General features: G+C 33.6%; 1 long non-coding RNA gene across 2 annotated transcripts; it reads right to left on the reverse strand.

The window, feature by feature from the left end:
- Positions 1-266: 266 nt before the first annotated feature.
- LOC131164061 (uncharacterized) lies at positions 267-3,692 on the reverse strand. Of its 2 annotated transcripts, XR_009139200.1 has the most exons (4): positions 3,456-3,692; positions 1,325-2,197; positions 1,127-1,214; positions 267-1,038 (listed from the first exon to the last, which is right to left on the reverse strand). It is a non-coding gene; the product is annotated as an uncharacterized LOC131164061 (long non-coding RNA). The 2 variants fall into 2 exon arrangements; XR_009139199.1 differs by having other exon boundaries at positions 1,127-2,197; positions 3,456-3,655.
- Between the last annotated feature and the right edge of the window lie 16,634 nt (positions 3,693-20,326).

Consider the following 20,326-nt stretch of genomic DNA (forward strand, 5'->3'; position numbering starts at 1 on the left):
CGAGACCCTATGTTATCCTTATCGAAGAATCCCCTGTATTTGTTGACGAGTCCTTGATTAAATTCTTGGGTTATTACACCTAAAGTGCGACGTCGTCGATGAACGTGAAGCATTCATCAACAAATTCAGCTACCTCTTTCTGTTACCGTTTTCATTTTCCTCCCTCTTTATTATTTAAATACCATTATTCTTCAGGTCACTACATTCTCTCCTACTTATTAAATTTCGTCCTCGAAATTTACTATTCATATAACTCATCATCTCTTAAAGGAAAAACAATCTACTTATTTTATTACCCGCCCTCACTTATAGCGGAGGAATATCGTGGTTACATGGGTAGTTCTGGGAGATTACAATTATGAAAAAAAATTCCCCCAAAACTAAAATACTACCTATCCTATATATTACATTACTATTCCATTGTGTGCTAAAAAAAATAAAATTACTATTACTTTAATCTATACATCACTGCTGTGTTCACTACATAAGTGGGGATATTTTTGTTTGATCTCATCTTCAAGTTCCCACGAGACTTCTTCTACCGCATGATTCATCCACAAGACTTTCACTAACGGTATCCATTTGTCGTGCTATATCTGTTCTTTTCTATCTAGGATCCCAATTGGAGCTTCTTCGTATGCTAGATCACCACTGAGTTCCAATTCTGCATAGCTAATGATATGGGAAGGATTTGGGACGTATTTTCTTAACACAGAGACATGAAACACGTCATGAATCCTCAATAAATATGGTGGTAAAACTAGCCGATAAGCCACTGACCCAATCCTCTCGAGTATCTCAAATGGGCCAATGAACTTAGGGCTCAACTTACCATTCTTCCCAAATCTCATGATACCCTTCAGTGGTGCTATTTTTAGAAACACATCATTACCCACTTCAAATTCCAATTCTCGGCGGTGAGTATCTGCGTAACTTTTCTGCCGACTCTATGCTGCATTGATTTGATCTCGAATGAATAGGACTTTATGGTACACCTGCTAGACTACATTATTCATTGGTGTAGGACCTTCATATGAACTGCACTTAAACATAAGTAAAATTTAAGTATACTATATATATCTCGTACAAAAAAAATTTGATTTGCTTGAATTTAAGAGAACTATACCTTATGCTCCCAAAGCATGTCTGACTCGAACGTGTACCAGGGTAATGTATGTTATGCAACTGACAGAGCCCTCATCTCATCCTTCCATCTGTACAAAATGAAAACATAAATATTAGAATGTAATGAGCAGTAAGTACTATGAAGTAGTATTCGGAGTTGTTAGAGCACAACTGCATTATAATCGATATTGTTACTAACTAGCATGCGAGTGGGACTGGGTCAACTAGTTGACCGTCTTCGTCCCTCTGAATCTTTAGCACACTGAGGTGGAAAGAATCTAGGGAGGGGCATCTCTCCCAGGCCCAGAATTATAGTAAGCATGGTCGGCCAAAAATCTCCCGCCTCGACAGGTGTGTGGCGCAGCACATCTCCCTGTACAGCCAAGCCAAAGCCGCAGACTCCCAATTGTATAAGCAAGTCTGCGTGAGGTCCTCTAGTATTAGGAGGAACATCAAATGTGCGTAATTTCCCGATAGGTCAGAAAATAGCATCCCACATATCAAAAGCAAAATGTGGGCTCGTGTGTAGTGTGCTACAGTCTCGGCATCTACATCTGCTCGTAGATGACGAAACTCCTTCTCTAGATACTGCATGCGGATGCAAGCACCTGCCATATCACTAACAGGTGGCATGACCCCTAACAACTGCTTGCATATACGACACAATGTGATTCATCCCTGTTGGCCTGCAGGACTGTCTATTGGTCCGATGGCATGACTAGTGATGGGCTTTCCCTCAATGGGCAGGTTGAACAATACCACAACATCCTGAAGCATGATAGTCGCATCACTGTGTCGTAGGTGGAACGTATGCATCTCCGTCCTCCATCGCTCCACGAATGCTATCACTAAATGTCAATCCAACTGGATATGACCAATACAATAAATCCCATAAAATTCTGCCTCGTGGATAAATCTACCAATGCGGTCATCCGCATCGAACAAGTGGTTCTGGTACTGCGTGCTCCCTTGGCAGTATAAGGGATTGGCGTGACTCTTAGCCCACGCTCGGCTAGATCGGTGCTGCTCGCCCAACATCAACACAGAATGATTGGTCGACCCTAGATTGATCCTGTAAAATGGGAAAGTAAAATACAATCACTATATAAATCAAATGATATAAAGTAGTAACATTCGTAGACGTGCCTAATCAATCAATGCGATGGGCTAGTTCCAGCCCCAGGTTGGGTCCTTATTGGATACCTTGTGCGGTTATGTCCTTCTTCATGACACATGATATACGTGTTCTTCTTCCTACATTCCCTTACATCCATATAATTATGTAGACGTGAGCTCCTAGGCCAACCTTTATGCCAAGCATACGCAAGATTTGCTTGCAATGTCGGCAACGAGGATGCTATTGTTTAATTTAGCCCAATTTGTTTATTTTAGTTTGTTTAATTTAGTCTTATTGCCAATTCAAATTGCTCAAACAGGCTTAGTACTATAACTAACACATTTTACTCCTGTGATAATTTCTCCCCCCCCCCCCTCCTCGCCATATACAACAACACAGTCACTAGAACACTGCTTGAGCTCCCTGCCATTTAGACCGACCCTCAAGAAATAGTAAAGACCTACGAAACACAAAAAAAAATGTATATATAAGAGCATGACATAACATCTCTTTTCGAGATTTTAGAGAATCAAAGATTTTTTCTTTTTCAGGTTTTGAGAAAACTTTGAAATTGGTTTGAATATACTTTTTTTTATAATTTAAAAATTCAAGGTTTAGTTTTCTTAAAAAACCTTTGTAAAAGTAATAATTTGAAATTTTAAGAAGTAAAACTAGTGTGGTATTAATTTTTTTTAAAGTAATACCATCACCAAATTAATTTTTTTATAATATATATTAGAACAACATATTTATTTTGATCATTTAAAATATTTCAATTAAATTGTAACCTTTTTATAGCACAACTTTTGTAGAAACCCAAATTGATTTGTTTTTATAAAATTCAATTCCAAGAGTCGATCACAATCGCAATTCACAATCATGTGCTTCACGATTTCCAATTTAATTAGTTTTATCTAAATTGGCACAAAATTATATTTCAAATCTAACATCCCAATTTATAACTAAATGACTACAATAATGATTACACATAAAATATATAACAAATTCAAATAAGTAAAGTACAAACAAGATTCAACCCTAACCTCTGATTGAGGGTCTTCGGATGCAGCTTCCAATCACAAAATTGAAAATATGAAATACTAATTTATGAATAAAACTAAAAAAATCTTTCAATCAAACTAACGAATCCTTGAATCAAACTAACAATTTTCAATGAAATAATATAAGAGTTTCAGGTAAACAAAATACATACCTCAACTCCCTTTTTTATACATTACTTCCCAATGTTTGGGGAGGCTACGAGCTACGAGCTACGCGCTACGCTCGGCTCCTCCCACTAACGGTCACCTGCTGCGAGTCCAATCTCTTAGGCCTGCTACAACAATTTACTCTCTGCCACTGCCACTATCTGCAAGTTTGCAAGGAAAATGAAGAAGGAGACTTCAAAACACCCAAGTTTGGCTCACACGTCAAATGATAGTTTATTTCCCAACTAAAACTCGTTAGATGGTTCGACGAGATTTAAAAAAAAATTCGTTAGACCATCCAGCGAGTTTTAGTTGTCATGCGTCAACCATTGGACAACCCTCGTTGTTTAAAACTCGCCGAATAATCTAGTGAGTTTTGTATAAAATTTCACTCGATCATCCAACGAAATTTCGGACGTATCGAAATGGAAAAAAAAAAAAAAAAAATTTCACCGAATCGTTATTTAATATTTTATTGAAAAAATTAAAATTGAAAAAAAAAAAATCCTAAAGTTTTTATAGTTTTTAAAAAGAGCTAAAAAAAATAAATACCACAACTAAACAGCCCTAAATTTCACCAAAAAAAGAAAGAAAAAGCATGGTCATTTATTATCAGTTAATGCTGATGCTTGTGCGGCGTGAACAAGCAAATTAATTTAGCATTAAATGATCAAAATTAATGCAGAGTTTCATGCACGACGTGTCATTGTCATGTTCACAAGTTACCGGAGGTTCAATAAATCCTTCCATTAATGTATGAGGTGCTTTGAATGCCAACTGCGATTATTTGGTGCATGCACGACCACTTGTAATAATTTGGACTTTTAAGAGTATATGGAGTCAACATGAGAGGATAGTCATCCAACTCATTAAGGAAAAGTCACCCATCATTAATTGGCAAGGCGGATAAGCATTAAGCAAACACGCCACTTATAATAATTTGGACTTTAATATTATGAAATGGTTTCAATTTATGATTGTGTTTTAAATATTTTATAATTTTTTTCTATTATTAAAATTTATTATTTTAAATTTATACTTATAACTGCAAAATTAATATAGGTTTGATCCTAAAAGGATATACATACATATAATGGTTATCGTAAGGAGATTTACAACTCAGTTTAGCAAACATCATGCTATAGTCCAACCATAAATAGGATCCAATATCTTATATCCCCCTTATCTGTTTATCTCTCATTTTTTTCTCTTCCATGCTTTTTATTCTTCTTATCTTTTTATTTATTTCTCTCTCACTTTTTTCTCCTTTAAAGGGCATTTGGTAAAATTAAGTACTAAATGTTGAACAGTACTGAATTGAAATATGGTTTTCTGAACCTGTTTTGGACTGAACTTGAACCGTTCACGGAATTCAAAGCCTAAATTATTTTAATTGTTTAATATATAATATTCGAATTTGTATTGTTTTTGAATTTTAACCTTATCAACACCTAAGAGTATAAATGTTTGATAAACTTAATGAGTAATTACATATGCCAAAGTTTTTAATTTAACATAACTCATATTTTTGGTCATATATTTAACTAATAAATAAAATAATAATATAATTTATTATCGTATAAAAAATAAAATTTATTATTTTAATTTTAATCACTTGGGTATTGAGTTTTTTTTTTTTTTTGTTATTTTCATTTTTATAAGGGACACAATTAGAAAAAAATACATAAATCAAAATCACACATGTTTCAATATCTAATTCTATCAAAAAAATTTTAAGAAAATTGAAAACTACTACCAAATGCTCTGATGTGTAATGTGTTTACTTATTTAGTGAACCAGTTCAGACATAACCTTTTATTCAGAAGTAATTTAGATCAAACAAATGCCTCTTAGTCTCTTCCCTCTCAATCTGCCCTCTTCTAATTTTAGTATTTTCATTTCCCCCCCCCCCCCTTTTCCCCCTCCTTCTAAGATTTCTATGATTTCTACGATTATATTGTTATCTTTCCACTTTTGATGAGAATTGCCATAGCGATATATATATATATATATATATATATCTAGACACCCTTGGGCTCTATATAGTAGAATTCGGACCATTCCACTCAATTCAAATTCATTTTGTAGAGTTTCAAATAAAAAACAAAAACTGAATACATGGCACATGAAAAAATTAAATACATGGAAAACGAAAATTAAATATAAAAATAAATAGAAAATAAAAACAAGTCTAGTGGCCCAGCTCCTCCATGCTTGCACCTGCATACACTAGCATAAGAGAGTTTTCAGTTAATAAATCAAAATAAAAAAGCTAATTAGTTTAAATTTGATTTAACAATTAGAATTGATTGATCAATTGAATTTAATCGATAAGTTGGTTTTATTTGATCAAATTAAAATTGATTGATAAATAAAATTTAAGTAGGGGTTCTCAACTTAGCCTATAAATAGTGAGTTGTATGAGGTTAAAAGGGAGGAAGAATTGGGAAAAAGAGATGGTTATTGGAAAAAAAGTGTGGAGTAATATATTTGAGAGGAAATTGGGCACTAAAAAAATGAAAAAAGACTGAGAGTTTGAGGTTTGTAGAAGAGAAGTTGGAGGCTGGCATTTGTTGGCTTTTGATTTGCAAAATTGGAGAAGGATTGAAGATCGAAGAGCTTAGATTGCGGAGGATTGAAAAAGGTTTGGTAGTGGACAATCAATAGAGAGAAAAAAGAGATACAACAAATTTATTGATTTATGATTTTATTTGTTCTGAGTTTGTGAATAAATCAAGAATGGGTTCGCCAGTTTCAATGAATTTAAAATTTAAGAAGAATTAATAGTTATCAAGGCTTAAAATTTAAATTGAGTTTCTTGAAATTTTGAATGAAAATTTTGTAGAAATTTTGAATAACAAACCCAGATACTTACCCCGAATCCAAAAGCCTTGAACGAAAATCTGAATCCAAAAAGCTTTCCAGATATGATATGGAATCCCAGATTAATTTGATCAGATTCCAAGTCAACTAACTCAGAGACTTAGAACCTAGGTCAACTTTGACCTAGGTCCATTGACCCATTGACCTAAACCTATTAGACCCTAAAACTCATTAGTCCTAAAGCCCATTTAGACCTAAGACCCAACCCAACTAAGCTCAACTCAATTTAACTGACATTAACTCAAGCCCAAATCCTAGCCTACTTAAAAACCAAGCCTTGATCCAAAACTCGTTTCAAGCATAATTAACTCAAGCCAATGTAAATACTTGAGCTCAACCCGTTAGGATATAAGGCCTGTTCAAGTCCAATACTCCACAACCCAATTGGGCATTTTTGAGATTCAAAACTCACTACCCATAAAACCCAACTAGACCTTACGTACTCAAATTAGCCTAGTCCAACTCAACCTTTTTAACCAAACCCAATGACCTAATAACATCAAACCCAGTCTAGTCTAAATTGACCTAATGAAAACCAACCACCAAACCTACCTAGGAGCCTACGAGGGAGGTTCTGATCTTGTCAATTAAGAAGCCATGTCTTCTATAGCCATGTTAACCTAATCTTTTTCTTTTACTTCTTCACCCAGATCTTCATCTGCCTTAAGCATAGATCGTCTATGATAAAACCAAATATCCTCTCAACATTCTGAAAAAGTTTTACTAGCAAGGCACATGTACCCAAAGGTTTCAAAGAAGTCATTAAGGCTTCTCTGTTCGATTCACACTAGCGTTTGGCAACAAAAGCATAATAGCTTGTGACTCTGGAGCTTCCCTCATAGCTTCCTATAAAGTACCTTATCCAGGGATTCACTCATATCCACATTGGTGTTGTTAAGCTCTATCTTAGTTTTCATGGAAGAAAAGGCCTTCCAGCTACTCTAGAATTGCTCTCCTCGATTCAACGTTCTGTAAGTATGAGCATGCCTGCATTGCTACTATGCAAACAACATTAAATGCAAGGCCAATAAGTTTCACTCTCTTCCCCAACTTCAATTTGCATCTTTCTGGCCCCAACATGAGCATTTCCCTAAAAGTCCATATCCAGATCGTCGAAGCACCTCAGATCTCCAACTCCATTGCAGCGACTCTCTACCATTAGATGGTTTAGTGACTTCAAAAATTCCTTTGATCTCGTATCTCCTCGGGAAAAAAAATCAAGATGCTCTCCTTGTTAATTATGATACTTCTTTTATCCCGAGCCATATCCACATCCCAATACAACTAGCAAGAGAAGAACTCCTAAAGCTTTTCTCAGAATCTCGGGTGACCAAGTACGAGCAGCTTCACCAAACCCTAAAGCCTAACATTCTCCATGGCCCGATCCACACAACTATGAAAAATGATGACGTGCATATCTCCTCTCCAAAAGACCAGGAATCATCAACAAAGTCATCTCCCCAGCATGTCTTTCTGACCATGATGATCCACCCGCATACATCACCACTTCTGAAGGACCAGAAGATTGTGATCAAACCATTAGCTGCGTCTATCAACCTGACCGATCTAGATTCCCTGGGATTTCTTATCCCTATTCCATACTTCAAGGTAGATGGCTTTCCAATCTACAAACCTGAGAAAAAAACTGGCCACAAATGGTTTGATATAGACTGTACCTGCAATGAATGCCTCAATGATCCATTAAGCATATCATCTGGTGAAGAAGAAGTCAGAAGTAAAAAGAAAAAGAACAAGTCCAAGCAGAAACTCAAAAAGAGGTATGAAGACAGAGATCTAGAGTCGGCTTGCTTGGCGAACCAACCGAGAAATTTGACTACTATGTAAAATACAGTGAGAAAAGCAAAAAGAGAATATGTTTCCCAAGATTAACATGCTCAGACCTTCAGGCTATGATGGTGACTTCCCACCATTAGAGTACAAAGATGTGAGATCTCGTACGAAGCACTCCTAGAAGATCAAAGTAACACTGTTTGTCAACCCCAACGGATCTTCAAAGCAAGTTTACCCAACTGAAGCAACTCTCAATTGGTAGTCATAAAATGTCATTGCCAAGAAAAGAATGCTTTAGAAAATCATGGATAACCAAAGGGAGTTAGCTAAAAATGTCGAGAACAAGTTTGACATCACGTCAATCCTCATCGAAAAATGTCAAACCCATATCCAAAGATTGCAAGAGGAGCTTATGCAAATGATTGAGCATATGTCGGCCTTCTCTCCTATTAGCTTTACCGTGATCCCAAAAGGGGGGGTGAATTGGTATTTTTAAAATTAATGGCCTAGGTCAGCATCCTAATAGCAATATATTCACAACCCTAAAGTCAATCTAGTGCATGTAAAGTAAATCAATTGTAATATGTACCAGAAATTAAATGACGCAATTTAATTAACTAAACATGCACCAGAAAGCAGTAAAGAGAAGTGACACGCAGAAGTGTTATCGAGGTTGGGCAAATTGCCTACGTCCCCACCTTGGTTAACAAACACAAGGATTACCACTATAATGCTCACTTAAACGAGTGGAGCGGCACCTAAACAACCAGGTCGATTAGCACAAAGCTGACCTCAACCTTTACACAATCCTTATTGCTTGTTAGAAAAAAAAATCTTTGCACAACAAAAATCCAAGCTATTGGACACTTGCAATAATAATGCAAATATCCTAAGCCCACTTAGTTTATCACAGCACAAGATTTACAATATCAAAATCTATGGGATAAACCTAAGCTAAACTCCTCAAGAAATAATATCACAATCAATTAATCAAATGGGAGTTTCTGCTAGTTTAGCAATCACAAGCTTTCTAAAAATGTTCTCACAATCTCAAAATATATCAAGGAATTGAAGATTTGAGAGTATTTGGACAAAGAGTGTATTTTGAAAAGAGAGAATTTTTTTGGCTAATCAATTTCTTAATTCTTGTTAATCCTCACAAATGGGCCTATATTTATCGGTAAGGTAAAAAATATAACCGTTTGGGACTTGTTGGGAATTATTAAAAAAGTTTCAAATAGTTAAAACACTATTAGCCCAACTTAACCCAGTTTTACCGCGTTTAAAATAATTTTAACCCACCGAGGTTCGGGTGGCTGAACCAAGGTTCGGTCACCCGAACAGACACAATAATAAAAGCTATTAAAATCAGTTCAGCAACCTGAGTTCAGGTTCGGTGGCCCGAATCAAAGTCAGAAAGTTTGCTTCGTAACTTCGGGTGTCTGGTCATATGTTAGGTCGCCCGGGGCTCAATTTGAACTAAATAGTTCAATCGCCCAAGTTGGTGGGATGTCCCTTTCGAAGGGTTCGGGTGCCCGAGGAGAAATAAAATTTGAAAGAGCAATGTAGGAGGGACTCAACGATCAAACATCACCACAAGGTTCTATGGGTGATTCTCTACAAGTTAATCAGAAAAAATTCATGTTTTTGGGTTCCTAGAAACCATTCCAAAGTTGAGGTAAGGGTGAAAAATGTGTTAACTGTTTAGAATTTAACTAATTAAATGGAGTGTATGGGCCTAGGGATGTTTAAATGATTATAATGTAGGAGTTGAGCTAATTAAACTGAGAAAAATATGATTTTAGGGTTTTGAACTTCGAACGCCGTGGGCATTGGTTTAGAGATCCTAGCAAACACCTTCTCAGTAAGTAGGTAAGGGGAATAAATTATAACAGATATTTTCGGAAATTAATTGGTTGATTAAAGTATGTGGAAATGAGCATATGGTATATAATTTTGAAAACCATGATATGGATATTTTTCTTGTGATTATTATATTATGATTACCAGTCTAAAATTGTGTGGCATGAGTAATATGAAATAACCGGTTTATACTAAGAATGAGCTTTATATGGATGTATATATGATTTGCATTGAGAAATGATGATATGAGTTATACATATGTTTTATACGGAAATGAAAACTTGAGTTATTATGCTTGATACGAATATAAAGATATGTTTTGACAGAAAAGAGGATATATGTATTTATTCTGTAATGATGAAATATGATATACAGTTATGTGTCTATTAAGAAATGATGGAATATGAGAAATACAGATGTAACGCCCCAGAAAATTAATATGCTTGGAAGTGTAAATAATAATAATAATAATAATAATAATAATAAATTATCTAATTACTTAAATAAATAATAATTATTATTAATTTAATTATATTATATAATAATATATATATATATATATATATATATATATATATATATATATTATATAAGGATACTTGAGGCTTTCTTAAGCCTCAGGAAATCCATTCCTTAAGAGATTGTCTCTCTCTCTCTACTACAAAAAAACAAGGTATTAGTGAAGGATCATATTAGTGACAAATTTATGAGTATTAGTGACGGTTTTAAAATAGTTGTTATATCTACCATTACTACTAACTTTTAGTGACGAATTCAAAATTTCGTCACTAATAATGGAGTATTAGTAACGAATTATAACCGTCACTAAAACCCTAATACCGTCACTATAAATTCTAGATCGACTCAGTTCAAATTTATCACTAATAGTAAGGTATTAGTGACAAATTATAAATCCGTCACTAATAGTAGGGTATTAGTGAATGATTTAAATTCGTCACTAATAGTAGGGTATTAGTGAAGGATTAAAATTCGTCACTAATACCCTACTATTAGTGACAAATTTGTAATTCGTCACTAATAATTAGAAAAATTAAAAAACCTTTAATGAGCAACCATAATAAAAATCTATAATTACATTTTCACATACATAACCTGAAACCATAATTACTACAAAATTCGTAAATCATTCAAAATTTCAAATCCGAATACAAAATTAAAATAAAGAAATAACATCTGTTCAGATAACAAAAAAAATTTCAAAATATTCAAAATTCAAATACAAATACTGGTACAAATTCAAATTAAAATACAAAAATTTCATTTGTTCAAATAACAATAAAAATTACAAAGAAATAATCAAAAGTTACATCCGATGACTGTAGTGCATGCATGCATGGCATCGTGCTGATGTTATGACAGCCCCAAACCCTACAAATTAAGAGTCATTTAAAAAAATTATTATACAAATGGAGAGCTAGCGCTCAGTATAATCAGGAAAAATAATTATATGATATAACAAATTCGCAAAGATTTCATAATCGTGCATATTACACAATTTGTACGGTGGTAATATCAATAATGAAAAAAATAATGTCAGTATTTAAAGCTAAACACTGAGTTCACATATTTCCATTGAGTTGCACACTTGAAAGGTAGCCTATAAAGTCGAATGGATGAAAGAGTCTTTGAATAACCATGAGAAGATACACACAACTATACTTGCAACTACATATATATATATATATATATATATATATATATTATATGTGTAATTACCTTTTAATTTTTTGAAAGATAAAATCGAGTGAATTCATTAATAAACAACTACCAATAATTATTATCTTAAGATTGAGACACCTTTAGTTATGAAGGTTGTTTTATCTTTTTTTTTTTTTTTGGTGATAGTGTTTAAAGTCTTTTAGGCATGTTTAGTCATGAAAATTATTTTATAATTTTTTTCTACGATGGTGTTTAAGACCTTTCAAATAGTTGATTAATTTTTTAGGACATCAGCTTAGTCTGTCCTTCTACCCTAATCTCCAATTAAATAAATCTATGTCTAATATTTGAGTCATCTGTTGCCCTTTTGATGAGTTTAGGTGCTTATGAGCAGGTAACATGGATCCTTATGTCATCCTCCTTTGCCATACTCAGGAGCAGAAAAGCAGCATTACATCAGGTGGGTCTTCAATCAGTTTCAATTTATGCCTAAGAAATAATAGAAGGAAAGTGAACAATTTTTGTTGATAGCTGGATTAGTGTACTTTCAATGGGCATTTAAGCTATGTGCTTAATAGTAAAAGTGATCATTGTAATGTATATTATACAAGTTTGGTCACTATTATGTACAAATGGCTAATATAGGGTAAGGGTCTCAGCCAGAATGGAATGAGAATTTTGTATTCCTCATAACTGGTGAGGTCTCCGAACTCAAGATGAAGATCATGGACAATGATAGTGCTACTCAAGATGATTTTGTGAGAGAAATAACATGAGTTGCAATTTATTATCAGTTATTTTTCATTTTTTTTTAATTGTATTATTTACTCAAAGTATTGACTTGGTTGCATCCTACCTTTTTGTGCATTATACCTACTGCTTGGCTTTTCACTTGTAAATATGGGATTCAAAGATTGTGAACCACTGGTGTTTGCACATTGCCCCTTGATTATTATTATTAGTTTCTAGATTATTATTATTATTATTATTATTATTATAAAATGTCACTATTTAATTTTTTTTTTTTTTTTTTGTGATAGTGTTTAAAGTCTTTTAGGCATGTTTAGTCATGAATGCTTCTTTAAATGAACAAAGCCTACATTGCATCATTTTTTATGATTCCTAACTTTCACTCATCCTTTCAAAAATATTTTAACATTCATTTTATCATAATTATCTTTGTACATGATTTTTTTTGGGAAAATTTTAACGAAATTTCGACAGCATGCCATTTGTAAATTGGACATTTTCCCATAAAACCTGTACTTGATAGGTTCAAATAAGTCATTTATAATCAATTCAAGGCACATGAGAACCTATATCCACTACCAGTATGCAATACACATCAACTGCATCCTCCATGTAGGAGGTATTCTAGACTAACATGCAATCAGGTAGCAATCAACAAATCACAATATATAATCTATCCATTAAATTAAGAATATAAATAGCAAAGAACAGTGGATAGTATTGAGTTCAGTGTAGTATTGTTATTTATCTAGGCGTATGGACATGAATGTTATGAGATGATGAGAGCATTTAATTTAAAGAATTATTAAGATGATGCTCCCTCTGAGTCATGTATATATTCAACTTATGCATTTTTCTAATTTTCAAATCCTTAGCCAAGTGTTTTTAAGATTTTGAATGATTTAGGCTTGACAATGACAACCTTTATCCCTAACAATCTGTTTGGTTTATGGAATGAATTGAAGTAGGGAAGGAATTGGGGCAGGAATGGAATTGCTTTTAGAGTACAATTACTGCGTTTGGTTAGTTACATGGAATGATTGTAGGAACCTTAATTTTGATTTCTTTCCAACATTTAATATTCTTCAATGACTTCTATGATGTGATGAAAAATAAGTCATTTTTTTGCATTTGTTTCATGCTAAAATTGCAAGAAATAAAAAATGATTAAGGTACAACTAGAATCACACAAATTACTACCACAGTAAACATGATTAGAGAATATAAGGGGCCATTTTTTATTACTATTAAAAATTATGCGATGAAAAAATAAAAAATAAAAATAGAAACTAAAAATCAAAAGCCAGCAAACCTATTTGGTTAATATTCCTAAACAACTAAAACAAATTAAAAACTTGATTAAAGAAATGTTCATTGGGACCCTTTTTAGCTCTGTTTTTACACCCATCACAATGCACTTCATTTCCCCCTGAACACTTCAAGTTAGCTAACTCCCTTGGGACCCTTTTTAGCTCTATTTTTACACCCATCACAATGCACTTCATTTCCCCCAGGATCACAAAACGTAAAATCCAATTTATCCGTGAGATCTTGAACTTCTAAATCATTCCTTGAAATCTAATCCACTAGTGTTGGTAAAATACTGTTCTTGTACTGCATCTCATTAATCAAATCATCATTTTCAGGTATAGAGACCCCATCTAATCCTTTTAAAGGGGATGGAAAGCTTCTTCTTGAAATTGAAATAAATGGATGGTTAAAAAGTATAATGGCACTTGTATATTTATGAGGTGATGTAGAGTATTTCAAAATCTAGGAGTTATCATTTTTAACTTTTATCTCTTTAGCTTTCTTATTTAATGATACCTTTTACATAATCAAATTTAGCAAATTTTGATTCTAAGATGCCTGCATTGTTGAGTTTAAACCAAATACAGGCTTTGCTTTCATCATACAATTATTAAGTTTAAGATTTTAGGTAGAGTAAGTTCTGATGTACCCAAGAATGTCATTTGTTGTAATTGTCCACAAAATTCCTAAAATTTATGATGTTAGTAAATTTACTCCCCACCCACAGGCATCTCTGAGGTCAAATATTTAAGTGTTTACATGGACATAATATTTCAAGAAAACATAAATACCAGTTTGTGTACTAAATTTTATCTAGAATAACTTTCATAAATATAAATACCAATATACGTACTAGGATTTATCTACAACAACTTTCATTAGAAAAAAAAAAATGTCTGATAATCCTCAGATAATTGATCATGAATTTCGTTACTGTACTTGTACTCTATACCATTTTTATTTTGATTTTTATGAGTCTATGTATCTTAAGTGTTTGCTTTTTTTCTTTTTGAAATGTCTACAAACAAGCAAACATGAGCCAACCAAAATCAATGGTACACAGAGTGGTGCATATAAAATTGTTCAATGGGATAGAAGATTTGGATTCAAAAATCTAGAAAAAGATTATTTTCAGTTTCTAATCACATTGGAGTTTATTCATCTCCACAAACTTCAGCTGCTGCAACTGTTGTAATTTTTAGCACACTTTTCTTGTTTAACTTTATAAACTTCGTGTGAGGACACAATGTCCATCTAGTTGTCCTAAATTAATTAGAATACTTGACTCTTGACAAAGTACAAACAAAGTTTAAAATTTAGGGAAGAAAAATAGTAGCATGGCCTTCTACTGATGAACATAAACTGATAGTAGTTACTAAGCATTTTATATTAGTATGAAGTTGCATTATGTGTGATTCGTTGGGTTAGAATACACTGCAGGTCAATCCATGTTCAAGTGAAAGTATTAATTAATTTGCATGCATAAATATATCAAAGCTTTCATGAAATTGAAGAGAAGACTAACTCCAAAGGTTTTAGATTTTTTCTTCTGCATCTGGCAATCATATTTCCTTTCAGGCTACTCTAATTAACTAGATCAAATTCCAATTGAAATTCTAATCAATCACAGTCGAACAAAGTCTTTAGCCAGTTTTGGATTCTATTCTATGGTCTGATGAATGGTGACATTTCAAATCTATCAAATTGTGCATTATTTTATGCATGAAGTACGATCCGTGGAAGATTATAGCCCTATTCTTCTTCTCAACTTGGTGGACTATGCGTAATCACAATATGAGGGAATAAGGAAACCATTCAATTGCAAATAGTTTATGAACTTTATACCAATAGGTAATTAATCAAGATTGGTTTTTGCCCTAAGAGAGGGAATGAATTCCCCAAATGGGGTTCGAAAATGCCACACATTTCCAAATGACAAGTGATTTATGTTTTAAAATTCTAATTACAGCTTTCTAGATCCATTCTAGCAAGAAAAAAAATATCATAGCAGCGTAAAGAAAATAATTATCGAACCAGAATGGGGCATTCCGATTCTTCCAAAAATCAAGTCCATTTCCATTTACCCATTTCATTTTCCCAAATTCCAGAACGAAGAATCCAATCGATAGCATTGTTCAAACAAATTTCTCTGATTTTAAGGCACTATAATGCAAATTCAAAGCAAACATCATCCGTAGAAAGTAAACAAGTAGAACTAACAGGTACCTGCAAGAACGCGAATTGAATCCACAAGAAAAGGAGCCTGGAATGCTTGTTGAGAACCCTAGACCTGGAATTCCTCTTGAGCACGTACTGCTCGTCGTAGGAGGGAGGAGGGGGCTTTTCGAGCCACTCCTGGGCAATGCTGACCCCGCGCTCGGCGGAGCAGGTGTCAATGTTCTCCAGGCTGTGTGAAGCAGGGTCAATGAGGCCGTGGTTGGACAGAGCTCACAGAAGGGTGTGCCATTCCAGCCCTAACACCTCCTATTTTTGTCCATCGGGGTCAATCATGAACAACTTCATGATACGATCGATGACCTTCTTGGAGCTGAAGGCGGAGGATGGCGATGAAAAGGAAGAGGAACTAGAGAGTGTGGACTTGGAGTAGAGATACAAAGGAGGAGATCAGTGGAATTGGGAGGTCGGCCTTCAGCGTCATTTCTGTTACGGGTTAAGGGAGGGAACGAAGGAGGGTGCAACTTTTATTAAAATTAAAATTTTTTAATTTTTTTAAAAAGGGGAATTATTAGTGACGGCTCGCAAATCCGTCGCTAATAAACGAACAATAGTGACGAATTTCTAAATTTGTCATTAATAGTTTTAAATATTTATTTTTTTTCTTTTTTTTTTTAAAAAGGGAAGTATTAATAACGGTTCCCAAATCTGTCACTAATAAGAGGTCAATAGTGACGAACTTCTACATTCGTCACTAATACTCTGAACTAAAAATTTTTAATTTTTTTAAAAAAGGGAATTATTAGTGACGGCTTCAAATCCGTCACTAATAATGGGACAATAGTGACGAATTTCTAAATTCGTCACTAATATTCTGAACTAAAAATTTTTAATTTTTTTTTAAAAAAAAATTATTAGTGACGGTTCCTAAATCCGTCACTAATAATTGGGCAATAGTGATAAATTTTTATATTCGTCACTAATACTTTGAACTAAAAATTTTTAATTTTTTTTAAAAAAGGAATTATTAGTGACGGTTCCCAAATCCGTCACTAATAACGGGCAATAGTGACAAAGTTCTATATTCGTCACTAATACTCTCAACTAAAAATGTTAATTTTTTTTTTTTAAAAATGGAATTATTAGTGACGGTTCCAAAATCTGTCACTAATAATGAGACAATAGTGACGAATTTCTAAATTCGTTACTAATACTCTGAACTAAAAATTTTTAACTTTTTTTTTTAAAAAAAAAGGAATTGTTAGTGACGGTTTCCAAATACGTCACTAATAATTAGGCAATAGTGTCAAATATACAAATTCGTCACTAATACTCTGAACTAAAAAATTTTAGTTTTTTTTTAAATAATAGTAGTGACGGATTTAATTCGTCACTAATAATGCAAAAATCGTCCCTAATATTTTTCCAAAATAATGTGAAAAATATTTTCGCGCGATATTTCTGGTTTTAGTAACGAAACTATTAGTGATGGATTAAAATTCGTCACTAATAGTGTCGTATTAGTAACAGTTACTAAAACCGTCACTAATACCCTATTATTAGTGACAAATTTGAATTCTTCACTAATAATTTTGTCACTAAAAACCAGTTTTTTGTAGTCTCTCTCTCTCTCTCTCTCTCTCTCTCTCTCTCTCTCTCTCTCTCTTCGTCCCTCCCTCCCTCTCTCATCACGCCTCCTCTCCCTCTCTCCTCAATTTCTTCTCAAATTCTCAGCCGATTGAAGAACGAAAAATACCATAGAGATCCTATCTTGGCCATCAACATTTTAACTAGAGTGGATTCGTGATTAAGGCTTTCCAGACACCACTCCTGGGGTAAGGTAAGGGGAATAAATTATATCAGCTATTTTCAAAAAGTAACCAATTAAATTAAGGAATATAATTATATGGACATTAAGTTGAATTTAATGTGAGTGTATGTTGGTTTTAAATTTGAATATATGATTATATTATGAGTATATGATTTTTTGAGTGTTATTAAAGTATGATTTTATTATTCAAATGTGTGGCATGAGATTATTTAAAGTTATTGTATAAATTAAACATGTTGAGATATTGTTGAGAGTAATGTGAAATATGTTTATGAATATGGTACCATGGTATTGTGAAGTTGCATATCTGGAGAATATATTTGGTGATATCTAGGCAAAGGGGGACGGCGATATGTAACACCTTGATCCTTGGAGTAGTCAGAGGACTTATTGAATTAGGATAGGGAGTAGAAGGCGCCTCAATGTCAGCGAGTGTTTGGATATGCACCAGATGTGGTCACCGAAGGATATAATGCTTTACATGTAAAAAGGATCCAGGAAATTGAGAAGATAGTTTTAATGATTTAATATGTAAACATGAACCACAATATAGAATGTTATTTATACAATACAAGTATTGTATGTTATTTATATGTGATACACAGAAACTCATTTGCCACACACTAATAATAAGTTATTCCATCATTACTGAGAGGTGTCTCACCCTATCCATATCTAACATTTTTCAGATACCATGAGGAGTATGTCTGTAATCAGAGTGTGTAGTGGAAGCGTGGGTGGGATTGAAGGTCTAGTTTAGAATTGTTAAGTATTTTATTTATGCTTTTGATGACCTCAGAATCTTATTGTTGTATTAGGATTTTTATTGTAATAAAGGTTAATTTTTGGTGCTCTGATAATTGTCATGGAGATCTTCCGCTATTTTTTTATATGGTATTAGAGATTTATTTTAAATAACACTCTGGACCCTAGTTTCGGGTTCGAGGCGTTACAACAAATGTGTTTTATATTGAAAATGATTATATGTGACATATACAGAGACGTTTTACACAGAAATGATGAACTGAGAATTATACTGAAATGATGAGAATATACAGACATGAAGAAATATAAATACAAAAATGTGGAAATGAGAACCCTGATGGACCAAAGTTATTCAAAGCACGGTATCGTTGTTAGCATTGTGTTAATGCAACCACATAGCTTGCATAGCATGTAAAGAGGCAGTCGATTGGGCCTATGAAGGGTTATGTTATCCCCTGAGGTCTGGACCATGATTGGGTAGGCCACTCGTACTATAGACGTGTTTCCTATTTTGATCTAATTAGGTAGGTCAACCGTGGTTTGGTCTAGGCTTCGAGCTGCACAATTCAGTCATGTGGGGTGAATACATGACTATGTGATTATCCTTAGGATGGTTTCTCATTACAGACACAAAAATGAACCACCATGAGCTATAGACGCGTAGGGTATTTTATACTAGTGGATGCTCATGAGTTAGAAAATGTTTATGACAAGTGAAAAGTGAAATGATCAGCCATGAGTTACAGACGCATAGTGTATTTTATACTGGTGGATACTCATGAGTTAGACTATGAAAACGAGATATGATATGAGAAATGAACAGTCATAGGTTATAGACGCGTTGTGCTATATGCTGGTGGATACCCATGGGCTAGAATGTGATTATCAATATGAGAAATGAAAGAGTACGTATATGATATAAGAAATGAATGAGCATGTATATGATATGAGATATGAAAGCTTATGTATATGATTATGAAAATGGTATGAAATTTTATGACACTATGTTTAATATTTATGATTATGAGTACATATCAGTATATTTTCTCAGTTGTTATAATTATTTAAATGAATATAATGCTATATTAAAACTCATTTGTCACACACTGTCAATAATTTATTTTGTCTTACTGAGAGGTGTCTCGCCCAGAATCTAAACATTTCAGGAAAATAGGCCAGTAGAGAGAGCTCCGAGGTATAGGAGAATGTTCTACCCTTGGATTCAGGGTAAGTGTTAGAGTTGGGGTATGCAATGTAACCCCTAACATATGGGATTTTGCAAATGCACATGTATATGTATGTGGAGATTATAGTACTCTGGTATTGTATTGTATTTTAGATGGTATTGTATATTGGACCTAGACACAGTATGTATTCTGCTGCGTGGGTAGTAAGTTTGATGGAGTGATTACCAGGTACCCACTACGTGTCAAGTTATTTGACAGATGATTGATTATTATTACTACTTACTGGAAAAAAAAAATGGTGGAGAAATCTGGTCGTCACAAATCCCGTCCTACATCAGTATCAAGTCAAGCATTTCATGATGCTCTCAACAAATTGGGAATGAGCAACATCTACACACCAACTTGAGGGGGAGTGTTGAAGATTCTAGAAGTTTTGAATTTTCAAGTTGGTATACTTTTGCATATAGATTGATTGTAAATAGGTATCCTAGATTAGAGATATGCTCTAATGGCTGAGAGATTTGTAGTCCTAAGTTTTAGCATTCCAATTCTGTATAGTGGCTATTTATGCCCACAGTATTCTAAAGCAAAGTACAAATGAATAATACCAAGTTTTGACTATATATATGTATTCATTTTT

Source organism: Malania oleifera, chromosome 9, assembly GCF_029873635.1.
Source record: "Malania oleifera isolate guangnan ecotype guangnan chromosome 9, ASM2987363v1, whole genome shotgun sequence".
Classification (NCBI taxonomy): Eukaryota; Viridiplantae; Streptophyta; class Magnoliopsida; order Santalales; family Ximeniaceae; genus Malania; species Malania oleifera.